This window comes from Labeo rohita, chromosome 9, assembly GCF_022985175.1.
Source record: "Labeo rohita strain BAU-BD-2019 chromosome 9, IGBB_LRoh.1.0, whole genome shotgun sequence".
Classification (NCBI taxonomy): Eukaryota; Metazoa; Chordata; class Actinopteri; order Cypriniformes; family Cyprinidae; genus Labeo; species Labeo rohita.
In genome coordinates, this window is record NC_066877.1 from 6,206,162 (window position 1) to 6,224,299 (window position 18,138).

General features: G+C 32.5%; 1 protein-coding gene across 4 annotated transcripts in view; it reads left to right on the plus strand.

The window, feature by feature from the left end:
- Positions 1-18,138, plus strand: part of dgkh (diacylglycerol kinase, eta) — a 111,858-nt gene that overhangs the window by 3,726 nt on the left and 89,994 nt on the right. The gene's annotated exons all lie outside the window — the stretch shown is intronic.

Below are 18,138 nucleotides of genomic sequence, written 5' to 3' on the forward strand. Positions count from 1 at the left end.
ATAGTTAGAATATAATAGATCTATACATCAAAGTATATTATATTAAAACAATTTGTGAATGTAATTTTGTTGGTTATGTTTGCATTACATTTTTACCTTCTATAATCACTAATAAATGTGTAACACTGAGAAATAAGTTTAGAAATATATAAAATATTTTATTTTTATAGAAAACATCTGTCTGCGGACATGCATCATCCGCTCTGAGTAATAAAACTCATTTGTCTGTTTTTGCTTTTTCAAGGTTTGTAAAATGATTTGCTCACTTTTTTTTTTTTTTTAAACACACTGATCTTATTTTATTTAAAGGTATGATCTTGTGTATCTGAATGAAGACTGACCCGGGTAGTTTTATCATATGTTTACATACTTGTAAGCTCTCATAAACCCATTAAATGCTAACATGGTCTTTGATGGGTAAATTAATGAATGGTAATTGAAGCCTCTTGATTCGGCTCTCCTGCTCGGAAAGATGACACCTCAGCCGTCTTGCCCCACTTTAGCCGTGACACAATAAAAAGTTCCTCTTTTCTGACCAGAACAAATCCACTTAATTATTGAGTGCTGCTCTCCACCCCCGCTACATTATTTAAGACGCTATATTTAGACACTGGCTGTTCTGGAAGTGGAAGGGGCTGATCTTTTGTAATGCTAATGAGCTGTCAGTTTAAACCACACCACATGTGTAAATAAAGCCTACCTTCCTTCAACAAGAATCATTCAGAAACATCACTTCTCCTCTCATCAGTCAATATACAGTTACTGATGAATGCAACTATACATGTCCACTGTTTAGCTTTTTTTTTTTTTTTTTAATGGAAGGATAGAAATTGTGATGTGCATTGACTTGTTTTAGATCTTTGCTGAAGAAGGTTGGGTCCCACTTTATATGAGGTGGATTTAACTACTATGTACTTACATAAAAAAATAAGTACAATGTACTTATTGTGTTCATATTATATTGCATAACAACTCTGCTGCTATTGAAGTTTGATACAGATAAGGTTAAGGAAGGGTTTGGTGGTATGGGTAGGTTTAAAGGTGTTACAGAAATTAGTTACAGATGTAATTACATCTGCGGGTATTTTTTAAAAATATATAATTATAATGTAAAAACATGCTTGTACACAATACGTGCATTGTATTAAATGATTCATTTAAATGTAAATACATAGTAGTTAAGGTCGCCTAAAATAAACTTAAAATAAAGTTACACTAGAGTTAGGTGTTTGCAAAAACATGCATTAAATTGATCAAAACAGTAAAGCCATTTACAATGTTATAAATTATTTCAATAAAAAGTTCTATTCATCAAATAATCCTAAAAATCACAGTTTCCACAAACAACTTTGAAAGACTGGAGTAATGGCTGTTGAAAATTCAGCTTCGGAGTCGTAGGAATAAATTACATTTTAAAATATATTACAATAAAACACATTTGATATTTTAATACAGTTTACAGTATTGATGGTATTACTGTATTTTTGATCAAATAAAAGCAGCGTTGGTGAGTTTAAGAGACTTTCAACTAACTTTCAAATGCATTGAAATAAAATAAAATAATCAAATGACAGTATATATTTTAAAATAGTAATTATTGCAGTAGTGCATATATTATATTATTATATATTGTATTATATTATATTATATTATTATGTATTAGTGGTCAAAAGTTTGGTCAAATTATTATAATTTTTTAATTTATTTTATTTATTTATTTTTTTTGAAAGAAGTCTCTTACAAGCAACAAGGTAATACAGTAAAAACTGTAAAATAATGAACTATCAAATGACAGTATACATTTTAAAATTGTAATTATTCCAAACTTTTGACCAGTAGTGGATATATTATATTATATTATATTATGTATTAGTGGTCAAAAGTTTGGTCAAATTATTATTATTTTTAAAGAAGTCTCTAACAAGCACCAAGGTAATACAGTAAAAACTGTAAAGTAATAAACTAATAAAATGGCCGTATATATTTTGCAATTGTAATTATTCCAGACGTTTGACTGGTAGTGGATATATTATATTATATTATATTATATTATTTTAAATTATTATATATATATATTTATATCTATCTATCTGTCTATATCTATCTATCTATCTATCTATCTATATATATATATATATATATATGTTTTACGTACATATATATATATATATATATATATATCTATATCTATATGTATATGTATGTATGTGTATATATAGAGTACAGTTTTTTATTGGACTGTTAGTTTTTCATTTGTTTTATTGCCTATTACAAAACATCAGACACTAAAAAGGACCTGTTTTAGATGTATGGATAGAGCATGTCCAACTCTGTTTTTAGTGTATTTAGTATTTTTTCTCTCAGCTTTCTCACCAGACTAGAATAATCAGAGTGCTGAGGAAGTACATTTGTTTTTGGAGAGTTATTCTCCAGTGCATGTGTGTTTATATTAGACTGCTCATGTGCAGTGCTGTTGAGCCGAGTGCCTCCCTTTGCCCTGGTAACTCTGTGGAGAGCAGCTAATGTTCAGGCCATCTGTGTTCTCAACGGGAAGTGCAGCCGTATACGTCTCAGTGCGGTACAGGAGCCGAGGGTGAGAGTGAACTAGTTAGCCGGTGATGTTAGGTGCTGTGTTGTCATGTTGGCCAGTGGGCTGCGATGTGTGCAGATCAGGCGTAATGGAGCGTGCAGGCTCTCAGTGCTGTCCCAAATCATTGTTTGCTTAACATGGGCTCTTCACAGACTGTCCCGTGTGTCCTGCTTGTACTGTGGCAGATCGCTCCATATGCTGTGGATCTTCTACTGTTGGAGTGCACTGACACTTTTCCAACCCATAGTAACTACCCACTCTATCTTCATTAAGCTAATTGAGGGAGCAGGGAGGGCTATGTGTGGCAGCTTTGGCTTTGAGTAACACGTCAGGGCATGATATCAAAATAAACGTGTGGTTTCTTTAAAAACAAAAGGAAGAAAAAAATCTCTGCTGTTCTGTGCCTTGGTCATTTGTGGGCTTAGTTTCCGTAGCAACATCACTCCTCCTATTTCTCCAGCAAGTTTTTTATGGAACAGTCTGCCTATGTGTGAATTCAGTTTTACACGTTTACAGATTTTAGATATTATGCAACATGAAAATAATTTAGAGAATAGAAAGATCCAAAGATCAGCATTTATCTGAAATAAAAAAGCTTTTGTAACATTATGCACTATATATATTCAAAAGCTTGGAGTCAGTATAATTTTTGTCTAAATGTTACAAAACATTTCTATTTCAGATAAATGCTTTTCTTCTGAACTTTTTATTCATCAAAGAAACCTGAAAAAATTACACTCAGCTGTTTTCAACATAATACTAATACAATAAAATGTTTTTTAAGCAGCAATTCAGAATATTAGAATGATTTGTGAAGGATCATGTGACTGGAGTAATGATATCACAGGAATAAATTGCATTTTAATTCAAATATATTTAAATATTCATATATTTAAATAGAAAACAGTTATTTTAAATATTAAACATATTTCAAAATTTTACTGTTTTTGCTGCACTTTGGATCAAATAAATGCAGGCTTGGTGAGCAGAAGACACGTCTTTAAAAACACAAAAAAATTTACTGTTAAAAAACTTTTGACTGGCAGTGTATATATTATGCATATTTCTTAAATACATGTATGTGTGTATATTTATACAGTACACTACACATATAATATGAAGTACACTATAACATAATATGAAGTAAATTTTTTTTTGGATTGGCAGCACTCACGTATAATCACTTATAGCAATACTAATTGTGCATATTATTAATTTACTAATTTAATTGACGTACTTCACATTCGAAGACAATTGAAGTGTATATGTATATATAAATCTAAAAAATCTGTTTCGCAAAGCAATATTTATATAGCTCTAGCACTGTCTATAATTATTTATAATTTGTAAATAATATAGTATGTAAAATATGCAGAAAATTATTTGACAAAATTGTTACAAATCTAAAAATGTAAACATATAATACATTGTATATGCTATAAAAATATTATTTTATGATTATGAATTTGGCTGACATCTGTCTTACATTGTTTATTTAAAAAAATAATATAACTGATTTAGTTTGAACATTTCACATCTATCTATCTATACACACATAATCAGTTTCACAAAGTAATATTTATAATATTAATTTGATACAGAGATTATTCATATAATTTGTGTGTGATATAAAATGTAGTATGTATAATATGCATAGACATTATTTTGCAAATATACAGTTTTAAACTTAAGCTGTGAACAATACACAATGGGGTTTAGCAAATTGAATGCAGTGATGATGTGAGCCCAGCTGGGGTCTGTGATTCTTGTACAGATCTCAGTGAAGCTCTGTCTGCTGATGCCTTGTAATTTAGTGGGAGAGCTCAAGTGTAGCAGAGCATCTGATCCTCTCACCCCCTACAGACACCAATAGAGAGGTAATACTCTCATACTCTATTCTCATATCTCCATACACACGAAAACACCAGGAGACCACAGCTGCCTGGGCCTGATGACATTTCTTATGAGTTATGAAGTTTAGAGACAACATGAAACATATATAATAACATGACATAATGGGAAATCCAAGTAAAAGTAGCAGGAAATTTGACTGGATTGGATCTGATATTATAGGTTTGATAGTTAAAGGAGAAGATCACTTCCATAACAAAAATTTACTGAAAAATTGCTCACCCTCTTGTCAGCCAAGATGTTCATGTCTTTCTTTCTTCAGTTGAAAAGAAATTACGTTTCAGGATTTCTCTCCATATAGTGGACTTCAGTGATGCCCCCAAGTGTGAACTTCCAGAATGCAGTTTAAATGCAGCTTCAAATGGCTCTAAAAGATCCTAGCCAAGGAAAAAAGGTCATATTGAACTAAAAGATCTGTCATTTTCGAAACAAATTGACAATTTATATACTTTTTAACCTCAAATGCTCATCTTGTCTCGTATCTGTGATGTGCACGCGTAGTCTGTGTAATCCTGGTCAATACAGTTAGAGTATGTCAAAAAACTCCCATCTCATTTTCTCCTCCAACTTCAAAATCATCCTGCATCACTGCAGAAGTACTGACCCTGCAAAAATACTATTTAAATATGAATCCTGCATATTCTGTGCATATTCTTTTAAAGGAATATTTACCAAAAAATATTTACCAGATTTATTTACCAGAAAAACCTAATACACAACACAATATTTTCGAAAAAAAATAAATAAATAAATAATAATAATAAATATTTTTTTGATTAAAAAAAATGACCAGAGAAAATTTATTGAAACCATTAAAATGGAATCCATAAATTAATGGAACATACAATATTTGGTAAAAATAAAACTGAATTTGAGGGGGGAAAAACAACACAACACAAAAAAGATTATCAAAAAAATAAAAATAAAAAAATAAATAAATAATAATAATAAATAATTTTTTTGAATAAAAAAAATTGTCAGAGAAAATTTAATGAAACAATTAAAATGGAATCCATAAAATTACTGGAACATACAATATTTGGTAAAAATAAAACTGAATTTGAGGGGGGAAAAACATATTTTATAGGGCCTTAAAAATGTAATTTTTGTTAGATATTAAATTGCTGTTAAATTAAGTTTCATGATTTCAATTACTTAGCCATGCTTTTTGATTCATATTTTTAAATGTAACCATTAAAACCATTAAGTCTAGAAAAAAGAAAAAAAAAATTAATCCAGAAAAATTAAAACAGAAAAATGGAGTAAAAAAAAAAAAAAAAAATAACACGGATTTCACAAAGCCCTAGTCCACTTCTTGAAATATATGTGACCCAGGACCACAAAACCAGTCATAAGGGTCAATTTTTCGAAATTGAGCTTTATACATCATGTGAAAGCTGAATAAATAAGCTTTTCATTGATGTATGGTTTGTTAGGATAGAACAATATTTGGCTGAGATACGACTATTTGAATATCTGGAATCTGATGGTGCAAAAAAATCTAAATATTGAGAAAATCACCTTTAAAGTTGTCCAAATGAAGCTCTTACTAATGCATATTACTAATCAAAAATTAAGTTTTGATATATTTACAGTAGGAATTTTACTAAATATCTTCATCAAACATGATCTTTACTTAATATCCTAATGATTTTTGGCATAAAAGAAAAATCTATAATTTTGACCCATACAGTGTATTTTTGCCTATTGCTACAAATACACCCCAGCGACTTAAGACTGGTTTTGTGGTCCAGGGTCACATATATATATCAATGACATTTATTTCCAGTGCCTTTTAAAGAGACCAAATCCTGCATTTAGGGATCTTACTTGCTCCTTTCACAGCATTCCTGTGAAATCATCTGGATTCTCCTGTTTTCATTATTACTAGACTGCATTACTGTATCTCTAAAGGCGCCTGTCTTCCCGTCTTATCTGGACTGATGTAATTGATGATAATTAGATGAATTTAATAGCGCAGTTAGAAGAATAGAGCAGAAATTGTGTTAAGAGTTCAAGTGATGCGTAGGCAGACAACGACCCTTCACAATTTTATCATGCAGTCAATTATTTTTGGTCAGTACGAGTGGTATCTGATTAATGAACAGATCATTTTTGTAAATCGTTTTATTATTTTATTTATTTATTAGTGAAGCTTACTAGAATTGAGAACTCTTGACTTATCGGTTAAAATTGATTTGACCAAACCAGTTTAACTGGTTGGACTAGATAATTTTTTTTCATATAGGTTACTCATTGTTCACACCTTTTGTTTATCAGACAATACAGGCAATGGAGTGTTGTTTAAATAAATATATATTATTTTAATTAAAGCAATAAAATAATGATAGCATCTCTACACAAAATGTAAAAACCCAAAACAAAACTAATGGTTTTTAAACAAAATAAATAAATATTCAAAATGTTATGTTAAACACTCAAGCATAAATAAATAAATAAATAAATACAATGTATTTTCAATAAAAAAACATGATATCTGCAAGGTTTCCTCTATAACATTAAATCTATTTTTCAGCTTTTTGTAGTGGAGCACAGCTGGAATAATCAAATCTGGTGATGTTTGAGCTCTTGCTTTAGCAGGAGAGATTGAACATGTGAAAGCTGAGATCCAGGTGCACAGATAGACAAGGGGAAATCCATGATAGCATCAGCAACAAAAATCTGTCCTGAAGTTCTCTTATTGAGTTAAGAGAGTCTGCTGAGTTCCGTATCCTGTGTCCTGTGCACTAATGCATGAATGAGAGGCACTGCTGATTCAATTGTGGAGCTGCAGGATGGGATTTGCCACGGGCGTGTAGCATAAACTAACCCCATGGTCCATCCCACGCGCGCTTTCTCTTAAACTTGGACTGTGGCCTGACATACGGACCTTTACCTGTCTCCGTCCTATTGGTGGTGAAGATTTGTCACATTATATACATTTTACAGAAATAATTTACATCAGATCAGTGGTTAATTCTAAGTGCCACAGAGAAGGTGAAAAAGTTATGAAAAACATTATCGGACCCGTAATAAATCTGCTTTATTTTTCAACAAATTTAATTCTTGGATTCCATTTTTTCCCCATTTAAATAGATGAATAAAAAGCATGTCTCGTTAATTGATAAATGAAAGTTATACAGTTTAACAACAATTTTTAAATTACATTTTTAAATACATACATTTGTAGGGCCCTATAAAGTCTTATTTTTTCCCAAATTCAATGTTTTTCATTTAAAGATTTCTGAATTCCATTTTAATGGTTTAATTAAATTTTAATAATCAATGAGCATTTCTAATCAACTGAATGCATAAAACTTAAAAAGACTGATGCAACACAATAATGCAAGTGGTAATCAGTACATTAAAATGAAAATTTCATTTTATTTGTTGAAAAGTGCTTAAAACATGGAAGAAAAAATGTGTGATATTCATTAAAAGTAAAGTTTTAAATATTGTATTATTATTATTATTATAACAAGAAGTACATTATACTGTAATATAATATATTTCTGTCACTACTTCAAGTAATTAAACTTGTTTGGACGAGTTGTGATGAAAAAATGCATTCCGTGACTTTTCATGTTACACCTTAAATTCTATTTTTATGCCTGGATTCCACAATTCTGTCCACATTTTCCGCATCACGGAGATCATAAAGCCTTACATTATAGGTAGACCCAAGAGTGTAGTTATTTTCTTTGTAGTAACATGCATAAAGTGTCCCATAAAATGGTTTGCTGACATTCAGTTGGCTGAACTGTTGTTTGTGTGGTTCAAGTGAGCAAAATAGTAAAAGTTAAGCACCTGAAATTGTGTACAACATGTTTAATTGTTGAGCTGTAGTTTCTAACAATGGCCAACTATTTATACAAGTTGCTTGTAAATTTAGACATATGCGGGTCACATTTTTTAGCTAACTTTTTTGAGTACAATTGCCTATTCTGGCTTATTGTGATGAGTCAAGTGGCTTATTTTGGGCTTGTTTGTCAAATCCGGTTGATCATGTTTGTAGTGAGATCTGGCAGCTCCTCTGTGCAGCTATGCCAAAATGTGCAAATGAGTCATTTTTCATGTAGTTTTAAAACTTTTTTGTATAAATAAAATTGCCATGGCACATTTTTTTTCCCAATACAATGACATGTATATCCTTATAAATGTGAAATAAATTGTATTAGGTTTTTTTGCTTCCATTTAACTACTGTATTAAATTAATTGAAAATATTCAAAAATAATATAACAATTCAAGTGAATTATTAATGCTAATAATAATTATAAGTAAATATTACGTTAAAACATAGCGTATAGTGTATAGCCTTCCAACTTTTTTCAGTTAAAGGAGAAGTCCACTTTCAAAACAAAGATTCACAGATAATGTACTCACCCTCTTGTCATCCAAGATGTTCATGTCTTTCTTTCTTCAGTTGTAAAGAAATTATGTTTTTTGAGAAAAAACATTTCAGGATTTTTCTCCATATAATGGACTGAACTCAGTTAGTGTATGTCGAAAAACTCCAATTGTATTTTCTCCCTCAACTTCAAAAATCATTTCAAAATCATCCTACATCGCTGCACAAGTACCGACCCAGTCTTTGCAAAGTGAACATGCAAAGAAGATCAAACACCCTTAACAAAAAAGGGAAAACGGCGATATAGGGTGATTTTGAAGTTGAGGGAGAACATGAGACGGGTGTTTTTCAACATACCCTAACTGTCATGAACCGGAAAAAAACAGTCCAGGCAAAGTAAGACGTCTCATTAATTGAAAAATGAAAGTTAAACAATTTATCAACAATTTTTAAGTTACATTTTTAAATGCATACATTTGTAGGGCCCTATAAAGTCTTATTTTTCCCAAATTCCATGTTTTCCATTTAAATATTTCTGAATTCCATTTTAATGTTTTTTTTTTAACAACAAGCATGTTTAATCAACTGAATGCATAAAACTTAAAAACTGACTTGCACTTGCGTAAATGTGTAAGTGTAAGTATATTTATATTATATTTACAAAGTTGACAAACAAGACATAAGTTTCAGTTATGTTTATGTATAATTTAGTTTGTCTCAAATGCTTGTAAGTAGCACATTTCAGCAATGGGCCAGTTGCCACATAGGCACTATGTTAAGACTGTGTGCCTTAAGAACTAGTTTGATCAGGTAGCAGTTAATCAAGTGATGATCTGTCTTACTTTTCAAATTCAAATTAGGCCAACCTACAATTTTATGTAACTTTAAAAAGTCATGACCAGTCATGAAGGAAAAAAAAGTTTTAAGTAGTTTTAAGACTAGTCGAAGTAGCTTATGCAACCAGCACATCATATTTCATATTTTAACCATATTCCATATTTAAACACTTGATAAACAGTTGATTTCTTGTTTTACAGTATAACAAAAAGAAGTTTTTATAGGTTTCAGTTTGAATGGAGTAGTGTTTTTGATAAGTGGGATGTGCTGTTTACACTTATTTTTAGGGTCATGGAGATTCTTGTGTTTCTTAATCATTATGGCCTATTTTTGATGAGGGTTTTTTTCTTTGCCACAATTTCTGGAAAGCTAAATGTCAGATTTGTCTTGTTTTGTAGTGAAATGTGCTGCTTTTGTCACTTACTAATAGGCATAGTTCACCAAAAAATGAATAGCCTCTCATTTTTAATGTGCCTTTATTTTGAAGAACATTCCAGCATCTCTTTTCCTGTAAAGCTTGTAGCGACTATAGTCAGTATGAAAAACAAGGGGACATAAAAATATATAACATGGTATAACATGAATGCAGAAGCCTGACCTTTTACTGTCTGAATTTATAGGTTTTGAATTTGAAATATAGAATTTTGTGTAGTGTAAAATTAGGAGTTTTAATTTTTTTTTTTTTACAGCTAATTTTTACCTCCAAGACATTCAGAAAAAAAAAATGTTTTTATAAAAACAATAAATAAATAAAAACAATAAATTTCATTAAATGACTAAAATTGTGTAGCCTACATAAGTTTGTTTTCATAGCTTTCACTTTGTGCATTGTTTGGAAGACAAAAAGTGTGGTGAAGTGTTTTTTTTTATCCCATTAAATTGATGAAAATAATAATCAACATCTTAAAATTTTAGAATCATGTCAAGTCACATTATCACTGCAATAATGTGCATTTTAAATAATTGTTTTAATAACCATTTGTTGTGCTTTAAAGAAGCACACTTATTTTTCCGTGTTGACTAACATATAAAGCACATATAAAGTAATATTTATATTTATGTGCACTACCAGTCAAAAGTTTTTGAACAGTAACTGTTTTTTTTAAAAGAAGTCTCTTCTGCTCACCAAGCCTGCATTTATTTGATGCAAAGTACAGCAAAACTGAACAATTCTGAAATAATTTTACTATTTAAAATAACTGTTTTCTATTTGAATATATTTTAAAATGTAATTTATTTCTGTGATTTCAAAGCTAAATTTTTTGCATCATTACTCCAGTCACTGATTCTTCAGAAATCATTCTAATATTTGATTTGCTGCTCAAAAAAACATTTATTATTATTATGTTGCAAACAGATGAGTAGATTTTTTTTCAAGTTTCTTTGATGAATAGAAAGTTCAGAAGAACAGCATTTATCTGAAATCGAAATCTTTTGCAAAATATGCATGTCTTTATCATTACTTTTGATCAATTTAAAGCATCCTTGTTTAATAAAAGCATTAATTTCTGTAAAAAAAAACGTGACACTGAAGACTGAAGTAATGTTGTTGAAAATGTAGCTTTGATCACAGGAATAAATTACATTTTAAAATATTACTGCTTTTGCTGTATTTTGAATCAAATTAATGCAGACTTGAGCGGAAGAGAATTATTGTTCAAAAACTTTTGACTGGTAATGTATATTTAGAAATATATACAAGCATACAAGTTTCAATATAAATGACATTAAAGTATATTTTAATTTATCATAGTCATAAACGATTATCATATTACTATGGTTAGTAGCAGCCATTTTACATACTACATACTTGACTCTTTTTTCGCACTCAATTTTCGCAGTGTAGTTGTCTCTCTGGTAATAACCAAACTGTGCATTTCAGTATCTTCCAGTAGAATAATGACAACCATATTCATCTGCAGCACGAACGTGACCAATATGACTCTAGCTTGGACCGCAAACCCTCAGAAACCCTGTGACCCTGAAAACCATTGTACATTGGACAAAAGCGCTTGTTTGGCTTTGACATTCCCTACATATGTATCATTCCCGTTTCCACAAGATGTCTGTGAGTGAAGAATTATGAATCAATAACCCTTGGAGGAGACTAAAGACAGGCAATATTCTTCAGCTCATTAAGCCCTAATTCGTATTCTCGTCATAATTGGCTCTTGTTTTGTATATTTCCCGTCTCAGATGACCTTGATTAACAGTGACTGATTGACTGCTTTGTTTTCTCAATGACCCACTCATAGGCCCATCATACTTAGCATTCATTCTTTCAATAGACACTCATAATGGGGCTACTTGTAGGCCAAACGCGCATCCGTCCGCCGGGACTCCAAAACCGTTGGTTCGGAGGAAGCGGGGCGGCGTTCACGATCATTAGCTGTCTCTAAAGAAGCCAGGGAGGGTGTGGGGGGTCTGGACAGCTTTGAAAATGGGTTTTAATGATGGTCCCCTCCTCCCCCTCTCCTGCTGACTGTATAGCAGCGTTTCGCTGTCTGTCAGCCGCTTCCCCTCCCCGCGCCTGACCGTCCTGACCAGTGTAATTGTTACCTTGTGCTCTGCCTCCTCTGTACACAATGACTCCGTGTCGTTAGAGATGAGAAAATTATGTGCCAACAACTGACAAGGTGTAATTGCTGGACCAGTTTAAGCTGTGCTGCAAAGTTTCTGTGAAAGTGGTATTTTTAACTTTGCAGAATGGAGCGGCGTGTTCATGATAACTCGGTGTGCTATTTGCGCTTATTGAAGAGTCACCGAGGTCTTCGATAGCGAGGATTCTTGTGTTTCTTAATCGTTATGGCCTCAGAGTATTTTTGATGAGGGTTTTTTTCTTTGACACATTTTCTGAAAAGATAAATGTCAGATTTTCTTTGTTTTGTAGTGGAATGTGCTGCTTTTGTCACTTAGTAATTTGGATAGTTCACCAAAAAATGAATTTTTTTTACCCTCATGACATTTCAAAATATTTTTTTCATTCAGTTTTTCCATTGAACATAAAAAGACAAATTTTGAAGAATCTTCAAGCATCTCTTTTCCCGTAAAACTTATATCTTATGTCAGTGGGAAACACTAGGGAAGACTGGTGTGACATGAATGCAGAAGCCTTTGCCTAATTTTTTGTACAATATGAATTTATGAGTTTTGAATTATAGAATTTTGAGGTTCTAAAAGTTTAGTTTGGAATTTAGAATTTAAAAACACACTAAAAATCTATATACATTCCACAAAAAAATAAATAAATAAAAATTAATTAATTAAAGGACTAAAATTCACATTTATTATAGCTGCATAATATTTATTTTAAGAGTATTTTCTTCATACAAAGCTCTCATATATGGAAGCCTGTTTCCGCCACTGAATAAAAAAAAAAGGTAATTGCGATTTCTTTTTTTTTTCTCAGAACTGTGAGATATAAAATTGCAAGAAATTTGTAAGAAATAAAGTCAGAATTGCAAGATATAAACTCTCAGTTGTGAGTTATAAAGTCAGAATTGTGAGACAAACTTGAGATTCTGAAAAATAAAAGTCACAGTTCTGAGAAATAAAGTCAGAATTGCAAGATATAAACTCACAGTTATGAGTTATAAAGTCAGAATTGTGAGACAGACTTGTAATTCTAAAAGGTAAGTCGCAATTCTGAGAAATAGTCAGAAATGCAAGATATGAACTCTCAATTGTGAGTTATAAAGTCAGAATTGTGAGACAAATTTGCAATTCTAAAAAGTAAAAGTCGCAGATCTGAGAAATAAAGTCAGAATTGCAAGTTTATATCACATCTGACTTTTTTATCAGAATTGTGAGATATAAACTCGCATTTGTGTATTATAAAGTTGGAATTGTGAGATATAAACTCGCAATTCTGACTTTTTTCTTAGAATTGCGAGTTTATATCACAATTGTGACTTTTATATCTCGCAATTCTGACTTCAAAACATACATTTGCGAGTTATCAAGTCAAAATTGTGAGATATAAACATGCAATTCTACAGCATATCAGTTTTTGGATTTTTATATACCTCACAATTTTGAGTTTATGCCTCACAATTCTGAAAAGAAAAACATAATTGTGAGATAAAAAGTTGCAATAACCTTTTTATAATTTTTAATTCAGTGGTGGAAACGGGCTTCCATACTAACATGGCTTGAGAAGATTTAAAATATATTGCATGAGTTTGAACTATTGTTATGATGTTTTTTGGACATTTTTAGCACTGTGGTCACTATAATAACTAGATCTCATGTCATATAAATCCAGGCCTTAAAGCTGACTTCAAACATACTTGGGTTGTCTGATCATATACCACACAAATGATCGCAGCTTGAAATTATCAGCTTTTTAGATTACTGTAAAGCAGTTGTCTTTAATTTGTCTGCATATAGACCACAGAACATTTGTTTTGTCAGTAGCTTGATAATGGGAACATCTTCAGTCTTTTTGTTAGGATTTGATGCACTGGCCATTCGAAAATGCCCGAGGGCGAGCAGCGAAAGCCGCGTGCCCGTCCAAGCCCAACTTCCTGGCACAGTCGTGCATGTGGCGGCTTTGCCGCTAAATGCCCCGCAGGTCTTATGTTCTGTCTAGAGAAATGATGAATCTCACCACAGTGGCCAAAGCCTGACGCATTCAAAGCAGAAAAGAGACCGAATTTAGATTCTTTTAAAGCCAGTACTTAAAGCCAGTACTTAGTAAAGTAGTTCAGAAGTTTTAGTTCAGAAACTAAACACACACTATAACACAGCCTAGAAGTGGCTTATTGCTAATATAAAATGACAGCAGCAGACTCTAAATGTTCAACAAATACTTAAATATTTATTAATATTAATAATCAGAATTAACTGTTCTTCCGCCAAGTAATGTATTTCATTAGTCTAACAGTAGTCTGTTTACAATGTTGCTTGGCAACCATAAACCCGCCTCGTTAATCAGAATATGCGCTCACAAGTGTGTTTATCTGCATTTCACATTGAGTTTGACCACGCTCATCCAATCAGAATAAAGTCACAACTCTCTGTTTTACTATGCTGACACTTTTTATTTAAACTAACACTCAGTCACACTTTTTCTGCCACTGCAATTATGGATTGAAGAGCTACTTCGTACAGTGGAAACTATAAAAATGTTCCAGATGTAGAGAGTAATGATTGTTTTAAGAGCATGTCATGTTTAATCATGAACTTTTTCTCTTAAAGGTAAAGTTTGTGATTTTTGTGGCACTAGCGGAACCAGTAATTGCAAAAATAGTGCCTTTGTTTTGTCACCACAACATTGTTTTGAAAATAATAGTTCTCCCTCATCTTCCATTATGACTGTTCGCAAATAAAACATGTTTGAAGGAGTTTACATGACTTTGCACATTATTAAACACGATCAGTATTGTTATGTCTAGTGCAAACTTACTGCTTAAATAGAATAAAGATGGTGTTAAAACACTTGTTTGCCATTAAAGTGCTCTTATTATGCCATTCTAAAGGTTGCTAATATTGTTTTATGAGTCTCCTGAAACAGGTTTACATGTATGCAAGGTCAAAAAACACTTTAGTTTTCTCCAAAAATAGATTTAATTTTACCTCATTTCTAACTGATTTGTAAACAACTCGTGTGAAGCAGTTTGAAGAATCAGTCTCTCTAACCCCTATTCTTTCTGTGAGCCCTCACTGCTGTGATTGGTCAGATGGCACAGTCCTTTATGATTGGTTTACCGCATATGGCGCGTGTCAGAAAATGATGCCCATTGCCATAACTGAATGACAGCCCTGGAGACTTGTCAATACATAGAAAAGATAGCATCGATTTTACCTTATCAATTTAAGCCGGAGTCTGATGATGAAAAGTTGCTGATCGACAAGTTAGCACGGACTACCATGGAAAGTGCTCGTAATTTGCTTATGTAAGCAAACCAGGCACACCTCTATGTTGTAAACTTCAGCATTGTATAATGCATTAAGCAGCTTTCAAACCGAACGCAGAAAGTGCAGAGCGCAGCGGCAAAAGGTCAACTCATTTGAACTTTGAGTGTGGGATGAGCCAGTGGTGCGCAATGGGCAATGCATAAACAAGCCGTCCGCGTGCGGCACAGTCAATTGAAATGAGTGGGTTTCATAGCACAGCGTTTCCGCATTCGGTGTGAAAGCCGCTTCGTGCGCCATCCTTTATCATAACTCCAGCTAATGAGACAGACAGACAGTCAAACTGCATCAATCACAAATTGTCAGACTACAGTGGGCCCACAGCTGAACAACAGAACTACAGAAGCGTGAGTTAGCTGGTTACCAAGACATGTGCAGGGTTGTTACTCATAACATACACAACTACATATTTTGAACGATCGCTAGAAAATACAGTCTTTGGAGATTCATGTTTTGGAAGTGAGTATAAAACAAATTTACTCTCACAGTGTAGGATACAGCGTCTTCTCGACATGACGTAAACCACATGGAAATTTGTTTACTGTGTTTATGGGCGGGTTTGCGACGTAGAACGTGGGCAGACATTATGCAATTGTGTTACTTTGTGATGTATGGCCGTAACAGAATAAGATTCGAATTCCTGATGACTCGTTCAGGTGATTGTGAGCCGACTCTTTTTTTTTTTTTTTTTTTTTGATAGACAATAACTTTATTTATTGTGCAATGTCGGCTTCACAACTTTGCAGATTTTAGTTTATGTTCACATAGAGCTACATGACACACTACATGAAAGGTCATATTTGAAAAGGCATAATAGGAGCACTTTAAGTACACAGTTTGTAGGTTGATTTCTTTTAAATTATAAACACTGTGGGGGTTTTTTGTTGATATTAAAACATTGTTCAGTTTGTTTAATCATCACGACCAGCTCCACACAGCAAAACACTGACTCAACCAATGGCGTGAGTTTTGGTGCAGGACTATCTGTTATTATTTTTAGTGGACGGCCGATATAAGGCCAGTGGCGATATTATCAGCTGATATGATTTTCTGTTTCTAAGTGTCATAAAAAGGACCTTTATTTTGACAGTACTGTTAATTCAGCAACATTTGGTTACTATTTTCGTTTAACAGTTTTGACAAATATGTGAAAGGCAAATGCTGTCACCGGAGAATGTGCAAATGAGCAATTTTGATTGATTTCAAACCATGCTGCACTAGCAATATCCGGTTTACAGCTATGTCATATTAATGTCATATTTACTGTGCACTATATGTCAAACGATTAAAAGTTGTAAAGACGATGTAAAGTGTTATCTCTTTATTTTACAGATGCATTTTTTATTAAGCTAAATATATATATATATATATATATATATATTTCTAAATTGGTTCATTTTCGAATTATTTATGTAGAATTTGTTTTAGTAAATATTATGTAATATACATTTATTTGCGGAAATTGATATGGCTGTTATTTTCTTTAAATTAAAAGGTTATTTTACCCCCCCAAAAAAGAAAATTGTGTTCATGTCGTTCCAAACCCGTAAGACCTTCGTTCATCTTCAGAACACAAATTAGGATACTTTTGATGAAATCTGAGAGCTTTCTGAACATGCATAGGCCCAGAAAAGTAAGAACATTGTTAAAATAGTCCGTGTGATAATGTTATGAATCTACGAGAATTACTTTTTGTGCGCAAACAAGACAAAAATAGCAACTTTATGTTACCCGCCAAAACCTGCATGACTCTTTCTGGAACACAAAAGAAGACACTAAGCAGAATAGATGCTGAATAAAGTTGTTTTTGTTTTCTTTGTGCAGAAAAAGTATTCTCACAGCTTCATAACATTGTGTTTGAACCACTGATGTCAAATCGACTATTTTAACAATGTCCTTACTACCTTTCTGGTAGTTCATGCGTTCATGCGTGAGTGTTCATGTGGTATGGGTCAGCAGTAGATCATCAGTCATCTCTGGTCACTCGTACATCTCTACATTCTCTCTAAATGTATATTCATTAAAGCCCCTGGTGGAAAAAGCAAGGCCTACAATTATCCTGTCATGCCACAAGTTGTGTTGTTCCATTTCTGCCTCATTTAGTGATTTACAGAGTTTTCTCTGAGCCTCCAGAGCATAAGCTCTAGCAGTCATTGTGATACAGGGCAGTACAGCACAATACAGACTATTAATAAGGTAATTCAAGCTAATTATGTCCTCTTTATAGTTATATAATAACATAAAGATTTTCCAGTAATTATAAAAGGAATAGGTCACCCAAAAATGTGAATTTCCTGATTATTTACTCACCCCCAGGTCAGGACTTTTCCAACATGCGTGCATCACCCAAGAGGCCATAAACTAAACCGAGCTGGACCAAGGCGAGCATTTGTAGTTAGAATTTATATAATTTCTACTTTTTTTCAGATAATGACTGATGGTTCTGATAGAGAAGACCCTTCTTTGTTAGCTGGGCTTGTGTGGATTACTTTGAAGCTGTGTAAATATAGATTTTGGACCATTTAGAGTGTTTAT